General features: G+C 40.3%; 1 protein-coding gene across 4 annotated transcripts in view; it reads left to right on the forward strand.

Moving 5' to 3' along the window:
• Window positions 1-18,223, forward strand: part of LOC131056616 (ADP-ribosylation factor GTPase-activating protein AGD3) — a 218,142-nt gene that overhangs the window by 25,968 nt on the left and 173,951 nt on the right. The gene's annotated exons all lie outside the window — the stretch shown is intronic.

An 18,223-nucleotide genomic window follows, 5' to 3' on the forward strand; every position in this document is an offset into this window, starting at 1 on the left:
TAAAATCAAATTGTTTGCATTAATAACAGGTGTCATTGAGCAAAACTCTTTTTACAACATTGCACATCAAACGGGCTTTGAAAGTTAAAACATTTTTCTCTTTGTAAAACTTTAGAAGAAGGTTTTGAAGTTTTAACAACTGAAATCATGCTTTCTTTCTGACCAAAATAAGCCCTATTATTTTGCTAGTGCTTGCCTGCAGTTTGATTATGAGAGCATAGCTGTATTCTTAAGCACTCCAAAATATGTCAGATCAATTTCAGTCCAGCTAGTGTTTGGTCAACTTCTGTTTTCATAAAATTTTCGATTGTGCATCTGCTATTCAGTCTCAAATGATGCATCCATAATGATGACCCTGCAATGCAATTTGTAGCTTCTTTTGTGAATGTGTCATCTCCTACAGATTTCTGTTTGTTAGCAACTAGCACTTGTTTAGGCCTTTTCTGTTGATTGCTCTTATGTCAGTGTTAGGGTGTGAATAACAAACAGAGAAATAGGGTGGGAAGGAGATCTGGTTCCTTTGTTTATGTCAGAGTTTCCAAAGCAGCTTTGAAGAGAATATAGGGCATCTGTTCCAAATCTTCTTTCGAAAGGTTTCTTGAAAAATAGACAGGAGAGTGTTACTACTGGCCAAACTATTGCCATCAGCTACAAGATTTGGGAGTTCAAATATGGTTTTTTTTCCCTGCCCTTTTCGTCACCAGAAAGGATTTGAATATTTTTAAGCTGAAATCATCTACCTTCTTCCAATCAAAAGAGGCTTCCTTGCACCAGCTTATAGTCATTTCACTGCATCCTTAGGAACACCTAAGACATTTATTATCCCTTCAAGATCAGCTAATGGAATGGATTCCTCCCTTAGGATGTTCTTCAGTATTGATGCTTCATTAGAGCTGCTGCATGTGTTGCGAAATAGAGCTGCTGCCATAGAAATGGCATTTTATAAAGATTATTCTGTTGGTAGCTACAATTTTCAGTCTTTTTCTGTTGGATGTTCTTATTTCAGTTTAATGGCAAGCAGTAAACAAGGAAAATAGATGTAATGTGAAAGATCCCTGATGGATCCCCTTGCTGATCTGCTGTAATTTTTAAAATAATAAACCATATTTTCCTATGATTTTTGCTGATGGTTTTACAAAATAGAGAGAAGTTGCAGAATGTTTGGTTTCTTTTTGAATATATAAGCAAGTAATGAATAAAGAACAACAAATAAGGAAGGAAACTGAAACAAGTAAGAACATTCAATTAAATCAGAATTGATACAAATCGTACCAGGCAGATTTTTGATTTATAAAATCCAGATTATTCCCTACGCACTGGGGATGTGCTTACATCCAATAATGCTTACATCCAATAATGGCACCAACTGAAGGGTAGATGATGAACACAAACCAAGAACACCAGCTATGACTGAATGAAAGTCTTCACCACTTCCAGCGTATAGTGTACCTGCTGTAATGGTGGCATCAAGTTGAAACAATTACGCCCTAGCTGGGAAATTCAACCACCTTGTTGAAACCCTCACCAAGCAATCCGAATCTCCACAAGGAATAGTGCATGCACTCTGACCAATAATGCCAATGCCAAAAGAATCCACTGCCAATCAATAGCTAAGGGCTACGTCTCAGCCAGTACCAATCATGGGGTTTGTGTCCCAGATTGAAGAATTGCTCTACTAGAGCAATATCGCACCAAACAAGTTTTCAATATGTAAAAGATAATGAGAAATTAGGTTTCCTTCTCCTTATATCTCTTTCCTTCTAAATCGAACCCTAAAGATATATGAAAAGTTTGCTTTAATATAAAGTCATATTTCCCAATATTGGGCGCCAGAAAAAACCACTTTTTCAATATAAAATAACTCCAAGTGCCAAAAGGACCCTGGCAAGTGAAAATCATTTAGAAAATTTCAAGACCTTTCCAACAAGCTATAACACATGGGCATACGAATCCAGATGAAGCCAAAAACCCCTTATTACTCCGAAATGGCTATAGACATAGCCTTATTTAACATATTAAAACGCTAACTTAGGAAATATTTAAATATATTAAAAATATAACCCAAATAGCTATAGAAAGCTCGAAACACACCAAAAGCCTGAAACTGAACCTGTCACTTGTCTGTGACTGATGTCGGAAATCATGGATCAACTGGCAGTCTCATCCCTAAAATCTAGGGATGCTCTTAGAAACTAGGAAACACACCCAAATCTCTTGAAACTGAAACCAAGGAATGGTCTCATGGAACCCCAACCCTGGACACTGTCACAACCTCCTAAAATGTTGGAACTGCCTCCTAAAATGTTGGAACTGCTCCAAACTGGTCTACTACTGCCAGAAACACCAAATCGAAACACTAAATATCCTGATTGAGTCTCTATCCACCATTGCCAACCTACAAGACTCCATAATAGGCTAACTCACAGGTCTCTGCTAGACAGAGCTAAAGAGGGGACATGACATAATGTCCCCTTTCTAGGCGACAGGAAATTAGGAGAGGTTTGACTTTTCATCGGAGTTTCCGTAGGTCAACCAGATGGTTAGGGGACTCATTTTGAGGAGCATAGAGCTTTGCGAGGGCTCTATGAGCCATTTTGAGCTTTTAGATGACAATTCCTATTTTTTAGGAAGAACTAGCAGTTAACAGGTTGACCACCCGGGGGACCATGGAGCTGAGCAGGAGCCTCTTGGACAGTTTCTAGCACTTTGAGCGAGGTTCCTACTTTTAGGGCGAGTTCCTATTTTTTAGGAGGAACTGCCAGTCAGCTTGCAGGGGTTCAGTCGTCAGCAGTGATCATAGCACTTCAGATGGAATTCCAATTTGAGCTATGGATCTCATTTTATTAATAAGGAAATATTTAAATATATTTTAATATTTCCTAAGTTTGGACTTAATAAAATAATAATAAAGTGATATTATAATCACTTTATGGGGAAATAAGTTATAATAATTCATTGGCCCTCTTACCTAGGCGTTTTAGCAAATATTACTATAATAATGAAGGGGCCAAATTAAAATAACGATGGAGGCCCCTTGTGGTTCGATTTTCATAAGGAGGCATAAATAAAATAAAGTTATTTTATTAATAAAAGGGGAAATGAAACCCTAATTCGAAATTAGATTTTGGGCTGAAAATAAAAGGTGTTTGGGAGCTCATTTTGCACATTGTGATTAAGATTTGTGGCTAGCCATGCCTTCCCCAGCCTAGCCGTACATTTCTAGCTTGCCTGGGAGTTTACAGAAAATAATTTGGAGGGTTTACATTTGATTTTTTTTTCCAAATTTCATTGTCAGCATTAGGAATAAATAATAGAATCATTCTTTCAGGTTTATGATATCATTGGAGAGAGATATGAGCAAATCAGTGGGGAAAATTGACCAAATTTAATGAAGTCTCCTGGGGGCCTGAAGGAAACAGCAGCAGTTCTATCTATTTGTGCAAGATTTGTTTTTGATAATTATTATTTAGGAGAATAAAACCTCAAGGAGCAGTTAGAACACCTTGGAAGCTCCTGTAGCAGCAACTGGATTCATTTTAGTCAATAAAAAAACCCTCCAGGCAAAGTGTTGGACTCTTGATAGGCCAATTTTGGCATATCATTGTTGAATTCCATTATTTATTGGCATTTGTTAATTGTTGTTATAAAATCAGTCAATCTGAAAATTTCTTTGTAGTCATTAGCTCATGTTTTATCATTGTTGTTTAATTGCATTGTCAAATTCCCAAGGCATATATATTACAAAACACACAAAAAAAGCATAAAACCTCAAAAACAAACATATAAAACCAAATTCCCCTACCGTTGGCCACAGAGATCAAAATTAGAAAACTAAATCAGATTGCTTCAATTAGTACTTGGTATCTTTTAGTGGTATCAGAGCATAATCTTGCCAGCCTGTGGGGTGGGAATTGCATTCACTTGGGGTGATTGGATTTGGTATTTAGTTGGACAGTAAAAAGAATCATCTTGACAGGGTTCTGCAAAAATAAACAAGCAGGGAGGGAATTTGATCAAACACCTTGAAAGAGTTCAAGACACACTAGAGGTACAACTACATCTAAAAGTACGAGGAGGTCCCCTGTTAAAACATTCAATGATATAGTCATAAGCAACTATCATAAGGATTGCTCCCTTCCAAAAAAGGTACAGGATATGCTTACTTTCACCCAATTTATGGGTATTCCAGATGAAGCTGAAGATGCTATGAATTCATATCAGTTGCAAAGGAAAAGAGAAGAACCGATTGACTCATCGATAAATGAGGTTTGTAAAAATCTCTATGAGGAATTTGATGAACATGCTACAACGGATGAAGTGGTACCTATGAATGTTGAAAACATGTCATAAAGGTATGGCAATCATTCTGATTTTTATAACAATAGTTCTTCATATGAACACAATGATGATTCAAAGGTCATGGCACACGAGGAGAAAGTTGTAGGAGGGACTCCTACAGTTGGCACGCAATATATAAGTGCTAAACAATAGGGATGCAAGGGGAAAACAAACCATAGCAGCCCTGAATTTTATGACAGCAGTCTTACTACTAAGCATAATCAAGATTTAGATGCTTTGGTACACGAGGATGATGGTTGTGAGGGGTTATCTCATGATGGATGAATCTTGCCCTCTTTTATTCATTTCAACCACGCAACTTGCCTTGCCTTTGCCAGAAATCTGTATTTTTAGAAAAAGTGGGATGGTCCTTCAGTGAGGGACAGGAGCACTTTTGAAAAAGTGGGATGGTCCTTTGGTGAGGAATGGGAGCACTTTTCACATCTTGGCGTACCCTTTTGTTCTTTAAATCTCTCAATTGCATCCAAGGCACAAAACATCATTCGTCCTTCGCATCCAAATCAAGTTTTGCCATAAAATATCAAACAAAGAAGAGAAACTTGAAAAAAGTGGGACGGTCCTTCAGTGAGGGACGGGAGCACTTTTTGTCATTTGGGTTGATTTACTCCTTTGTAGACTGCTTAAATTATATTCAATGGACAAAACATGCTTCCCTTAACCTCTTCAAATCATAAAATCACCTTAACCTTGCAAAGATAGTGCAAATTTGAAAAAAGTGGCACGGTCCTTCAGTGAGGGACGGGAGCACTTTTTGCGTTCTAAGCCAAATTGTCTCACTTTCCACCTCGAAATTCCTTTGCTAGGGAAGATTTCATCTTACTTCATGCTATGAATAGAAGTTAATGTCCAATAGAAGTCTAAAATTGTGCATATAAAGAAAAGTGCTCTGGTCCTTCAGTGAGGGACGGGAGCACTTTTTACCTTCTAGGCAAAAACTTCATCATTTCTTTGCTTTCAATCAAGTCTGGATGCTCCATAATGTTCATTTTGTCCTTCACCATGTCTTTGATGTCTCAATTTAACCAAACAAGGCCAGGAATGGCTCAAATAAGTCTTTTTGCCCTGGTCCCTCAGTGAGGGACGGGAGCACTTCGCCTTGGTCCCTTGGAGAGGGACGGGAGCACTTTTTCCTTTAACCTTCAGAATTCACCATTTTTGTGCCTTCAAAATCTTCAAAAGTATCAAGTCATGTCCAATTATCATTCCGGAAGACCCTGCACAAAACGAAATAGAAAAGTCAGTGACAAATATGCATAAAATAACATTTGTGCTCTGGTCCCTTGGAGAGGGACGGGAGCACTTTCGTCCTTTCTGGCTAAAATATTTCAAAATTTAGGTCTCCAATCATTTCACAAGGCATAATTAGGTCATCTTCAAGGCCAGGAATCAGTTATCTTGAAAAAGTGGCATGGTCCTTCAATGAGGGACGGGAGCACTTTCTCTGTTTCAGGCATCATCTTGCCTCCAAAATTTGATCAAAATTTACCTAGGCAAAAATGTACAATTTCATCTTCAAAATGCTAACACTTAGACAAAATTTGAATTTTCCCAAAAAGAACCCTGACTAGACCTAACCTGAGACATCTCTGACTTTCCTGACAGACTAACCTTACCTCAATAATCAATCTTCGGAAGGACGCTTAATAACTTTCAAAATTTGACTAGACTCGGCTTGAAAAATATCCAAAAGAAACCCCTAAGGCTTAGCCCTAGCCCAGACAACTCACTCACTCAAAACCCTAAAAGTAGAGAGAAGAACAGGCAAAACTAAAGCAAAAAGAGGGGGTCCCCATTTTAATGGGGCGATGTGTGAAATGGTCACAACATCTGGCGACACCACTGAGAAATGTTGGTAAACATTTGGAAATCAATCCTTCTTGAAGAAAAACTCAGAAAACCTCCCTCAATAAAACAAGGAGTTAAACAACACTTACAAGAAGAGATCTTCATATCGAGACAAAGTATCAAGTCCACAGTTACCCATGTGTGTGCAAATGAGTTAATTCCCCTCGACAAGACAGCCATGATCTCCAGGTTCCCCTGTGATAAGCTACGTAGTTTATCTGAACTCCAAAAGCATCCTGGATAGAGCCTCGCTGCTAGTCAGACGTCCATAGTCCCGACGAGGTTATCGCCGCAAGCTCACGAACATTGCTCCATTGCCAGCCAGGCGTCTATAGCCCTGATGGAGTTACTCGTATATTCCCTCTAGCCAATTTGATATTTTCTTTTCTGCTCATTTTTCTTTTATTTTCTCATTTTTTCCTTTTGATATTGCTTTTTGGCTCCATCAATTCTTTTGGCTTGTAAGCAGTGAAGCTAACTAGGGTTTGAGGATTGAGGTGGCGCTGAAGCCAGATTTTAGATTTTTCACCGATCACAGCTTTGCCTGAAAACCACAATGACTCGGAGATTATAAGTGTGAAAAGATATAATAATTGGAGGACAATAATATCTGAGCTAATCTTGCTTCATTGCAAATAGGGCCTGACTCAAAGTTTTATCAAAAGAAACCTCTTTGTATTTCCAAAAAGACCTCATAATTGCCCAAATGCAACTAACAACCGAGTGAGAAGTCAAAGTGCTATATGACAAAATCACCCAATTTCAAATGGATACCCCTCAGGACAAAACAACCAACCTAAGACAAGACACCTAAACTAAGACCCAGAAAGCAAAACAAAAGGCAAACCAAAACAAAACGAAAAAACAAAACGAAAAACGAAAGCAAACTAAACTAGCTATGTACAAGGGAAGGCCTTTTGCATCCTAAGACTGGAAATAATGCTTGAGATACCTCCCATTGACAGGCAATGGGACGTCTTCTCCAGTTAAAGTCTTCAGTTTGAATGCATTTTCTCCCAAAATCTCTGAAATTTGATAAGGGCCTTTCCAAAGCTTATCAAATTTGTCATGCTCTCCCCTTTTCTTGTGTGCTTTATCCCAGTATAAGACAAGATTTGAGATCCGGAACGCCTTGACTCTAGCTTGCCGATCGAATCATCTTTTCACAACTCCTTGATGTTTTGCAAAATTTTCCAACGCTTGATCTCTCTTTTCCTCAAGATTCATTAACTGTGTTAATCGGGCTTGAACATTGTCAGTGTCTTCCATGTATTCCTGAATAAATCTCAAGGTCGGGATCCTGAGTTGCATGGGGAAAACTGGGTCTTGGCCATAAACCAAAAAATAAGGCGAAATTCCTAATGCATTCTTGGTCCTTATTTTGTCTGCCCAGAGGGCAAATCTCAATTGGGTATGCCATTCTCTCGGACTTCTTTCCAGCAGTTTCTTAATAACACTGAGTAGGTTCTTATTAGTTGACTCAGCTAACCCATTACCCTGAGGATAATAATTTGATGAAAATTTGAGGGTTATTCCATACTCAAAGGCCCAATTCGAAAATCTCAATGATGTGAAGGCTGAGCCATTGTCGCAAACCAATGCATAAGGACATCCAAACCTTGTGATAATGTTTTCCTCCAGGAATTTAATTACGGCTTCGGTAGTGCATACCTTGAGCGCTTGTGCCTCCGACCATCTGGTACAATAATCAGTAGCAGTGATAATATACCTAGGTTGTGCTGAGGATGCGGGGTTGATGACACCAATAAAATCCATTCCCCATTTGGCAAATGGTCTTGCTTCGATCACTGGATTTAGCGGCATGGCAGGATTCCTTTCTCTGAAAGTTGCGACTTGGCATGTGTGGCAAGTCTTGATATGATTAAATGTGTCTTTGAAAAGTGTAGGCCAGTAATATCCTGCTCTTAAGATCTGATGAGCTGTAGCGAGGTTGGCCCCATGTCCGGTCCCAAACTTGGAATGGAAATGTTCAATTATTTGTTTGGCCTCATCTTTGCCAACACATCTCAGATATATTCCCTCGTGATTCCTGCGATATAGAACGGATCCTTGAAGCATATAATGTTGACACTTTATTCTTAATGCTCTTTTCTGCGTGGGTGTCATGCGGGCAGGGCACTTGTTGTTGAGTAGGTATGTCACGATTTCTTTGTACCATTCATCAGGGGTGACATCCTCTAATTCATAAACTTGCTGGATTAATCCGGGTCCGTCAATTGCCAATGTCTGTGCTAAAGCTTGTCCTCGAACAAGTTTCATAGGTTGAATTTCAATATCAAACTCTTGGATAATGGCGACCCACTTGCCTCTTCTTTCTCCTAGTTCATTTTGCATGAGGAGGGTCTTGACTGCTGCATCTGGCACTATTGCATAAATTTTGGCCCTTAAGAGGTAATGTCTGAATTTTTTAATGGCCTTGACCAGTGCGTATGCCTGTTTTTCAATGTTGGGATATCTGAGTTCTGCATCTTTCAGTGGGGTGCTCATGAATGCAATTGGATTCTCGTCCCTTTCTTCACTTCTCTGGGTGAGAATAGCAGCGCAAGTGTAGTCAGAAGCGAAGGAATATAGGTAGAAGGGTTTGAGGTAATCAGGACTGATCAATACTGGCGCTTCTGCGATTGCCGTCTTTATCTCCTCGAATGCCCTCTTGGCCTGTGGCGACCATTCGATCTTTGCGTCCTTCTTCAGCATCTCCTTCAAAGTTCTGACTATCTCAGCAAATCCGGTGATGAATTTTCTGACAAAGTTGATCTTGCCGAAGAATGATTTGAGTTCCTTCTTGCTAGCGGGCAAATTGATAGTAGATATAGCTTTTACTCTTTCAGGATCGATGGAGATTCCTCTTTCTGAAATGACATGTCCTAAAAGCTTTCCTTCTATTACCCCAAATATGCATTTCTTCGGATTGTGAGACACACCACATCTTTTGCACCTTTGGAAGACTCTTCTTAAGTCATCCACATGATCTCTTTTTCTGGAGAAAACTATGATGTCGTCCATGTATATAATAATGCATTTTCCAATTAAGTCTCTGAAAGCGATATCCATGGCTCTCTGGAATGTGGCCTCGGCATTGATAAGTCCAAAAGGCATTCTTTTGTATGCAAATGTTCCCCACTTGGTGGTAAAAGCGGTCTTCAGTCGATCTTTAGGCTTGACCAAAACTTGATTATAACCTGAATATCCATCCAGAAAAGACATCATCTGCGACCCATTGACAATCTGCAACACTTCATCCAGCGATGGCAGAGGATAATTGTCCTTTTTTGAAGCTCGGTTGAGATTTCTGAAATCAACACACAATCTGTTTTCTCCACTCTTTTTTCTGACAGGAACGAGGTTGGCGACCCATGTCGAATGCCTTACTGGGAAGATGATTTTGGTTGAGAGCAGCTTCTTAACTTCTTGATATATTAGGGGTTCCAATAAAGGATTAACCGGCCTTTGTCTCTGCCTAAATGGCTTGCTTCCTGGCTTCAAAGGGATTGTGTGAGTGATAATTGCAGTGTCATAAGTCTTGAGATCTTCATAACTCCACACGATGACATTTGGGAAATCTCTCATATTTTTCAAGATTCCATTTCTTTCAGCTGCGGTGTAGGACTTTCCAATGAACACATTCTTAACTTGTATGTCATCACCTATGTTGATTGTGTCACACATGTTTCCTTCCATACTGTGGCTTTTCATCTCTTTCAATTTGTCAGGATCAAAGATTCTTTCCAACTCCACCATTCCTTTTGGAATAGTGTTCGTCTTCAAATTTAAAACTCCTTCAGCATCTAATTCTGCTCCCTCCACTTCTTCTTCATCAATGATTTGAGCTAGGAAGACATCTGTGTTGGTCAAGAAATCCAGTATGTGCTTGTCATCTTCGAAAACTTGAAAATTGGTGATGTTATCCGGGACCGAAGGTACTGATGTTAATTCTACTGTGAACTTCTTTAATCCTTCCATTGCTAATGGTATCAAAGAGCTGGCGGCTTGTGCAAGGGAATTAGCCACTTGATTCTGATGCCTGTATATAGATTTGATGTTGAAGGCCTCAAAACTCTCAATAAGGTCCCAAATTCGATTTTAGTATCTGGTCAACCTTTTGTCATGGCAGACATACTGCCTTCTGATTTGTCTTATAGCTATTTCTGAATCTCCATATACTTGCAGTATTTTTGCTTTCTTTTTGATAGCCATCAATAACCCATGAATCAAGGATTCATATTTAGCTACATTGTTGGTGCAAGGAAATTGTAATCTATGAGCGGCAAGGTAAGTTTGCCCTGTTGGGCTAATTAATTCGTAGCCTGCTCCAGATCCTTGTTTGGACTTAGATCCATCGAACCTTAGTGTCCATATTACATTCTCTTGGTCTTCCGTTCCTCGGTCCTCCTGGCCTTCGGTTGATGTGTCAGATAGAGTTTCATCTTCTGAGGAGCTTTCAACTTCTGAATCTTGAATTTCTTCTCTAATCAATGTCTGCGGGACTCTTTTGTATACTTGTTCTAATGCAGTCTGGCACAAAGCACAGGATAGTTCTGAATGGACGGCATTATGTATCCTACACCAGTTGGGAAGCAGCAGATCTCGGACAGATTCCAAGTTACCAAGTTGCATACTTTGTTGTATATTTCTATGTACGAACTTTTTGAAATTTTCAAACATTCCATCATCTTCTTGGTCAGATCCTTGGTCACTTTCCACGACGATTTCTGTAGACTCCATCACTTCTTGTTGATCATATTGTCGGTTTTGTATCATCAGGACCTCTCCCACTTTAGGCTTGTATGTCCCTAAATTTGACTCTAAGAACAGGACTTCATTATCTTCCCCATACTCAGTTATCATAAGTCTTAATCTTGGAGTACTGTCGATTTTGATTTGATTTGGGACTCCTCTCCATGGTAGCCACATATGTGCAAAGTCGGTCGACACATACCCATTCAACTTTCGTGACCAATCTCTACTCAGGAGCATCCCATATGAATCAGGAATATCCACGACTGATATGTCTATGAAATTTTGAACCCTTGGGTCCGCAGCCAATTGCATGTGGATATTGTTCAATTCTCCCATGATTGGAACTTCTGTCTTGTCAAGCTGAGTGACTTTTCTTTTGGTAGGAGCGGGAGTTATACCTAGTCTCTAACAGACAGCCAGGGGCATCACATTACTGGAAGCTCCTGAATCATAGAGGCAATTGTGTAGTAATTTCCCGAAAATTTTGACTGACAACAAGAACGGGGCCGGTTCATCTTTTCCTTGGGAAGGGACTGAGGAATCCCCACTGTGTTCTTGATGTTTTACTTCATTGACCTTCAGATTGTTATTCTTTGCTGGGCCCTTTTCTTTTGAGTGATCCGTCTTATTTGGAGATTTCCCTTTCTTGACCACATCTTTCTTAACGACAACCTCTTTTTCTGGAAGAATCTGACTAGTGGTGAGGCTTTCTTTGATGGCGGGTTGAGCTTTCTTAGTCTCGCCTCTTTTGAGTAATACTTTGCCTTCCAACATATCTTCTTTTTTGGCTGGGAAGGTTATGGTCTGGACCATGCATTCATCTTGTTCGGATTGCTTTTTGTTGTCAGCTTCCCCTTGGATCACATTGACTGTGGCTTGGACATTGTTGGCCGTATCTTTGGATGGGTTCTGAACATTCGACCTTACTGTGTTTGAATCATTTAGATTATTAATCACTGCATCTTTAATTTCTGAGACCTTGAGTAGCTCATAGAGTGGTAGGCTAACTTTGACTTTCTTGAGTTCTTCCAACACCAACGTGGCCAATCTTTTCATTTCATCGCCCTTGGGAGGTGCAACATTCTTTTGCCTATATTCTTGCATATGTTGTGGATATTCTGGATTATTACTAGCCTGTGGATCTGGAGGAGTGGCGAAATTGTTCGGAGGAATCGATGTAGTCAGGGGTTCCCGATTTCTCTGATTTCTATGATATACCCTTTGATTCACACCTCCTGAAGACTGGTGGAATATCTCCTTTATCCCTTCAACTAGGACACTATTATTCAATGGTGGGAAATAATATTCTGCGTCTTCAACGGGTTCATTTGCGGATGCAGGTGGGAACTGAGAACCCGGAGGTACCATTGGTCCATTAGCAGATTCTGGTGGGAATTTCCCATTTCGAGCCTGATTATCTTCTTCTGGTGAATGTTTGTAACTTTCCACAATCATGGCTTGATCATACCATGTAGTTGGGACCATTTCGTATCCAGTCATGGGCGGATTTTCAGGTGGATCGTTGCTACGCATCTCCTACTGGAATATGTCGGTTGCGATTTTGAATTCAGGACACTGCAACTTAGAATGCTGGTTTGTATTGTGGAGTCTACACCAACTGGACAAGGCCGCCTCTGCTAGAAACACTTTACTGGTAGGATGATTTTCTTGATTTTGAGAACTTGATGGATTATCTAGTGGCGTCACCACGTTTCCATTATTAGGAGCAGTATTCCATGGTCTCCTCTGAAAGCCTTGGTTGTTATTTCCCTGATAATTGTTTCTGAAAGCTTGATTATTATTTCCTTGGAAATTTTGATTGTTCGTATGTTGGCCATGGTTGACCCTCTGCATGGTTTAGAGTTGATTATTCTGATTCCTTAGATGAGTTACTTCGGTTGACAGCTTCTTGACTTGTTCAATCAACTCTTTCATTTCATCCTTCTCTTCCTGTGTTCTTGATGAGTTTGTTGCGTTTTGCAGGTACACAGGTTGTACTGGTGGGGCTTGTGAAAGTGGAACTCCGGGATGAAGTACCAACTGGTTTGCTGGCTGTACACTAGGATATGTTGCTTGTGGAATAGGATTCATAACTGGAGTTTGGTTGGCCAATGCCATACTAACTGCTTGCATTTGATTTGGTGTTGCAATAGGTCCCATATGTAGTAACGACCCAGTAATATTCTGTCCCATGTGCTTATTGACTTCAATAGCTTTTGTATATGCTGCGTTTAGATCATTCGGAATAGGATGTGTCCTCACGAACATGGCGGTGAGATGATCTAGGGCTCCATAATAGATTTCCCTTGGGTCAGCAATGAGGTAGGGATGTCGTAACATCTTGTACGCGCGGTGGAACCTGTTGTTGAAAGAGGTGATTGGCTCATGTTCTCTCCTTCGGATTTCAACAAATTGTCTATACAGCTCGACTGGCGTGGTTGGTATACCAAACTTTGCAATAAATGCATCTTTCATTGCATCCCAAGTCCTGATTGACCCTGTAGGTAGGTGAATGAACCAGAAGTATGCCTCTTCTCCCAATGAGTAAGGAAAAAGCCTACATGCTACATCTCCATATTCGATTCGTCTGTTACAAAGAAGGTCTTCGAACATCTTGATATGATCCTCTGCTGTGCGATTGAAATCACTGACATTGAACTTGGAACAGAAATGCTCTGGATTCTTTGGCATATCGTGATAGATTGCAAACTCCAATGGTGATGGGTTGTTGATTAGCCAAGTAGTGCCGTTAAGTACATGAGCAGGAGGAGGAGGAGGAGCATTGTGAGCCATCGTGTTTCTCGAAGTTTGAAAGCTCGACAAGAGACTTGATGAACTAGCTTGGCTTGTTGGTTGGGAAATCGCCTGGATACTTGCTTGAAATTGCCGCTTGTACTTGTTCTTGAAGAGACGGAGCTTGTGATGACTCAGGAGATTCCTCTAATCTTAGTTCAAATTCCTTGGGAGTATCTTCTCTTTTGACTCGTTTCGACCTTAAAGTAAACTGAAGTTCACCCAGATTTTTGATGCCTGGTGTAGACCTCAATATTCTCTGATGTTTCTCGGGCGAGAAAGAACCAATGCGATCCAGTGTGAAGACTTGTCTTGCGGAGATTACTGTAGGTTCCTTTGATTGCGAAGCTCTCTAGCGGTGGCTCTTCGGTGTTCTTCAGCCCTATCTTCTTCTTGCTCCAAGATGATTCTCACTTTGTTATACTCAGCTTCACTTCTCCTTATGTTCCACGCTAGGTGATTCAATCCTGAAACAATATCTTCTTGAGTGTTGCCTATCTCTAAATTAGGTTGCACTACTTGATTCAATCCTTCATGTGGCAACGCATCGCGATTCATGATCATGCTTGAACTGTGTACTGTCCCTTTAATTCTTCGGATTTTGGTGGTTTTAAGAGCCCTCCTTCTAGCGCCAATTCTGTTGACGTGTATTTTGTACACTATCAAACACAGAATAAAATACCCAAAGGTACCTTATCCTCTCTTGAATAAAGCCTCTGATTGCTGAAGATGTCACGAAAAAGGATCAATCAGGATGACTCCAAGGTTCTTTGATGTAGGGTCTCTACGTGTGGATAAGCACCAGTGGTCGTTGTGAATGCTGTTTCATCAAGGGGCCTTACGTTTCCGAATTGCAGGAACAGAATTTCCTAAAACTAACAAGTTCTCAAAAAAGACCAAAAGGTAGGGTTTGCAAGAGCTGAATTCTAATCTAATCCTAAGAATGACCCAATGTAGGCTAGACTTGGTAAGACTCTACCAATTTCAGTATTGCCAAGGAATAACAACTCTACTGAAATTGATGCGATCTTCTAAGGTGACTAATGATTTTTCAATTCATCAAGAATCATAGACACTACCATGAAGGTACATATCAATAGTTCAATAATGATTGAAGGTTTAAGCAATCCAAATACCTCCAGTTGACCACACAAGGCGTCCTTACAATCAGTAAGAAGCTAGTGGTTTGGAACGTGAATCTCACCAAAGATCAAGCCCAACACTTAGTCCTTCAAATTTAAATACTACTTCGACCGAGAATGATTCAAGAAAGTAAACAACCATGAAAATAGCCACAAGAATTGCATTAAAACACCATAACTTAAATATTTTATTGATCTCAAAGCCAAAATAGACAACAATTGCTTGAAATTCTTTCTTCAATGCTCAATCTTGCTACAAAATAACTTTCTTCTCTCCAAAAGCTCTAATCTTCTAACTTCTAACTATCCAATCTCTAATATCTTATTCTAATTACAAAATGAAAATGAGTGAGGGTATATATAGCATCCTCAATTACAATGAACGGCCCAGATCAAAAGAAGATCAACGGCTGAGATTCTGACACCTAAACCCTAATTAAGGTTTGTTACAAAAAGTTCCCCTTTTATTGAACAATATTAAATGCATAGCCAAATATTTAATTGGCACAAAAATCTAGGAAACATAGACCAATGATAATTAAGGTGCCACATCATCTACAACAACCTCTCTTCTAGAACCTTATTCCCTTTCCAATGCTCTTTCTTAGCATATGCAATGAATCTGGACACACCTTCAATCTCAGCAATAGGAATCTCGGGAAGATTCCTCATTCGTTCTTCCAAGTGGATAACCTGATCAAAGGCCTTGAGAAGAGCTGCATCCCATCCAGGTTCGAGTTCTTTGATCTTCTCAATCAGGAGCATAGTAGCGAACATTTGATCCCATTGCTCATCTGTGATGACATTCTCATCTTTGCAAAAGATGACCTTGACTCTTTCTTCCAACTCTTGAAGATCCACATCTGTCTCAACTTCGATCCTCCTGTCAAGAATGGTACATAACACCTCAAACACCTTGTCCTGAATTGGATGGATGAAGCCCTCAACTTGATTGCATTTGGTGTGGATGTACTCGAAAAGAACTTCTTTCATCTGGAATAGAGTTGACCACTGGAGTAAATTATGAGCTCCTCCATCCATTATCTTTTCTTGTGCTAGGATCTTCCTTGGTGTTTGCCTGATTACTTGTAGAACAGGAATGATAACATCTCTAGTGTGGGCAAAAGTGGCTATTGTTATCATTAGGTTGTGGATGATCTCAAGGACCTGGATAGCTCGGTGAATTGTTTGCATCATTCTTGTTGCAAATTCAATAGCAACTGTGTGGGATTTGTCAATCCAAGAGCTCATAAGCTGAACCAAGCTCTCGACTCTCTCTGCCTCGCCAACTGATTCAAGGGGAAGTGCTTGCACAGGAGACACTGCTGGATCCTGACGTCCCAAGGGCTGATTGAGATGGCTAAAGTAGCCTCTCCAAGCACCGACCTCTCTCTCAAGCTTTCTATTCTTTTCCATTTCTTCCTTAAGCTTGTCTTTAAGTGCCTCAAATGAATCGGTTGTCTCATCCAGTGCCTGCTCAGCGGTGAGTGGACCAAGTTCAAATGTTTCTACATCATACTCCTCTGCAAGGATTTCACCTTCATATTTGTCCACTGCTGGTGTAGCTATCTGCAACTTCCTGGATCCTGTCTCATCTCTGATCATCTTGGACATCTTGGTGGCCTTCTTCTTCTCAGTTACTTCCTGAGAATTTCCTACAAGGCTCTCTAAGTCAATCACATTATCTTCGTCCTCGATCACAATCACCCTTGTTAGTCTCTCCTTCAACCAATCTGGAATGGCAGATCTTGTCTCTCTAACTTGTATCTCTTTAGGCAATGGTTCTTCTTCTCGGAGGGGAGATGTCACTTCATCATCATTCTTGTCTTCATGTAGCTCATTGACTTGGGGAGATTGACTTGATGAATTCTGGGGTGCCTTCCCATTTTCTGGTCTATCATTTTGTACTATTGACTCCATAGACTCATCCACCTCAGGCATCGTCATCTCTTGCCCTTCAACTTGACTTGTCCTTTTCTCATGTCGAGATGATGTACCTGATGAGCGATCTCGATTAGCCTCTTGCTTCTTCTTGGAGGGTTCCCTTTTCTCAGGTCTTTCTTTCCTCTTCGTGCCTCTAGGATGAGAATTGTCTTCACTTGCGCTTGCTCCTCCTCCTTTTGGTCTTTCCTCCAAAGTATAAGTCATTGGTACGTTCTGTTCTCTTAACTTTTGATGTTGTACATCCACCCATCTGCGAGTACATGACAGAACTAGAGCCATCAAAGCTCTCAAGTCTGTAATCTCAGGCTCGTTCCAATCTATCTTCACTGCCTTGTCTTCTCTATCATAGGATGACTGGATATGTCTACCACTGTCCTGAGCTCGATCAGCCACTTTGTAAATTTTGCACTTCCTGATGAAATCTAAAGGCAATCTGGAATGCATCTTTCTTTTCACTTCTAAATCACTTGAGAGATTCATCCAAAAGTCTTCTACCTGAAATTTGTGCTTGTACTTCCTACCATATGCCTCTTCTATATACCCATAAGGATCAAAATTCTCCCTTGAGGCAAAGAACGTGAATGAATATGAAGCCAACTCCCTCTCTGCATCATCCAAGGCTAGAGCATTAGGACATACCTCAATTGAATTCCCCAATATGATGGGTACGGGAGCTCCATTTCTATGCCTGTGTCTGAATGTCTTCGCATAGTCTACCAACTGCCTAGCCACCTCAAGTAGCACTAACTTGTCTGTCGGATACCTTGGCAACATGTAGGGGGGTGAAGGACATCCATGAACTCTGATATATGTAAACTTTTGAAACTGGATGAACCAAGCACCGTACCTCTTTATAAGTTCTTGTGCATCTTGAGATAGTCGGTTGTAAATCCCGCCTTGCAATATCCTGGTGATGTTCATTGTGAAGGTATCATTGACTAACTTGTAGTCACTTCTGGTGGATGATGCAAATGAACATAAGAATCACAAACTCTGACTTCCCCGAGTCCTCTTTCGATCACTCCTCTATGAGGTAGTCCTGCATATTCGAAACTCCTGATCAAGGCATATATGATGTATGAGCTCATGTGGAAGGACTTGGTAGCCTTTAGTCTCCTTAACTGCACGTCCAAGCAATGGCTAATAATTCTAGCCCAGTGAATCGTTCCTTTTCCTTGAACTATCACTTGGATGAAGTAGAACATCCACTTCTCAAAATAGAAGGTCTGAGGAGCCCCTGTAACTCGATTGAGCAAAGTTATCAAATCTCTGTACTCCTCCTAGAAGTTGATCCTATGTGGTGTGTTGGGAATCTTGCTCAGGCGAGGACGACTTTTAAGTAACCAATTCTTATTGATGATGTTCAAGCGAGAGTCTGGATC

The sequence above is a fragment of the Cryptomeria japonica genome, chromosome 6 (assembly GCF_030272615.1).
Source record: "Cryptomeria japonica chromosome 6, Sugi_1.0, whole genome shotgun sequence".
In the NCBI taxonomy this organism is placed as follows: Eukaryota; Viridiplantae; Streptophyta; class Pinopsida; order Cupressales; family Cupressaceae; genus Cryptomeria; species Cryptomeria japonica.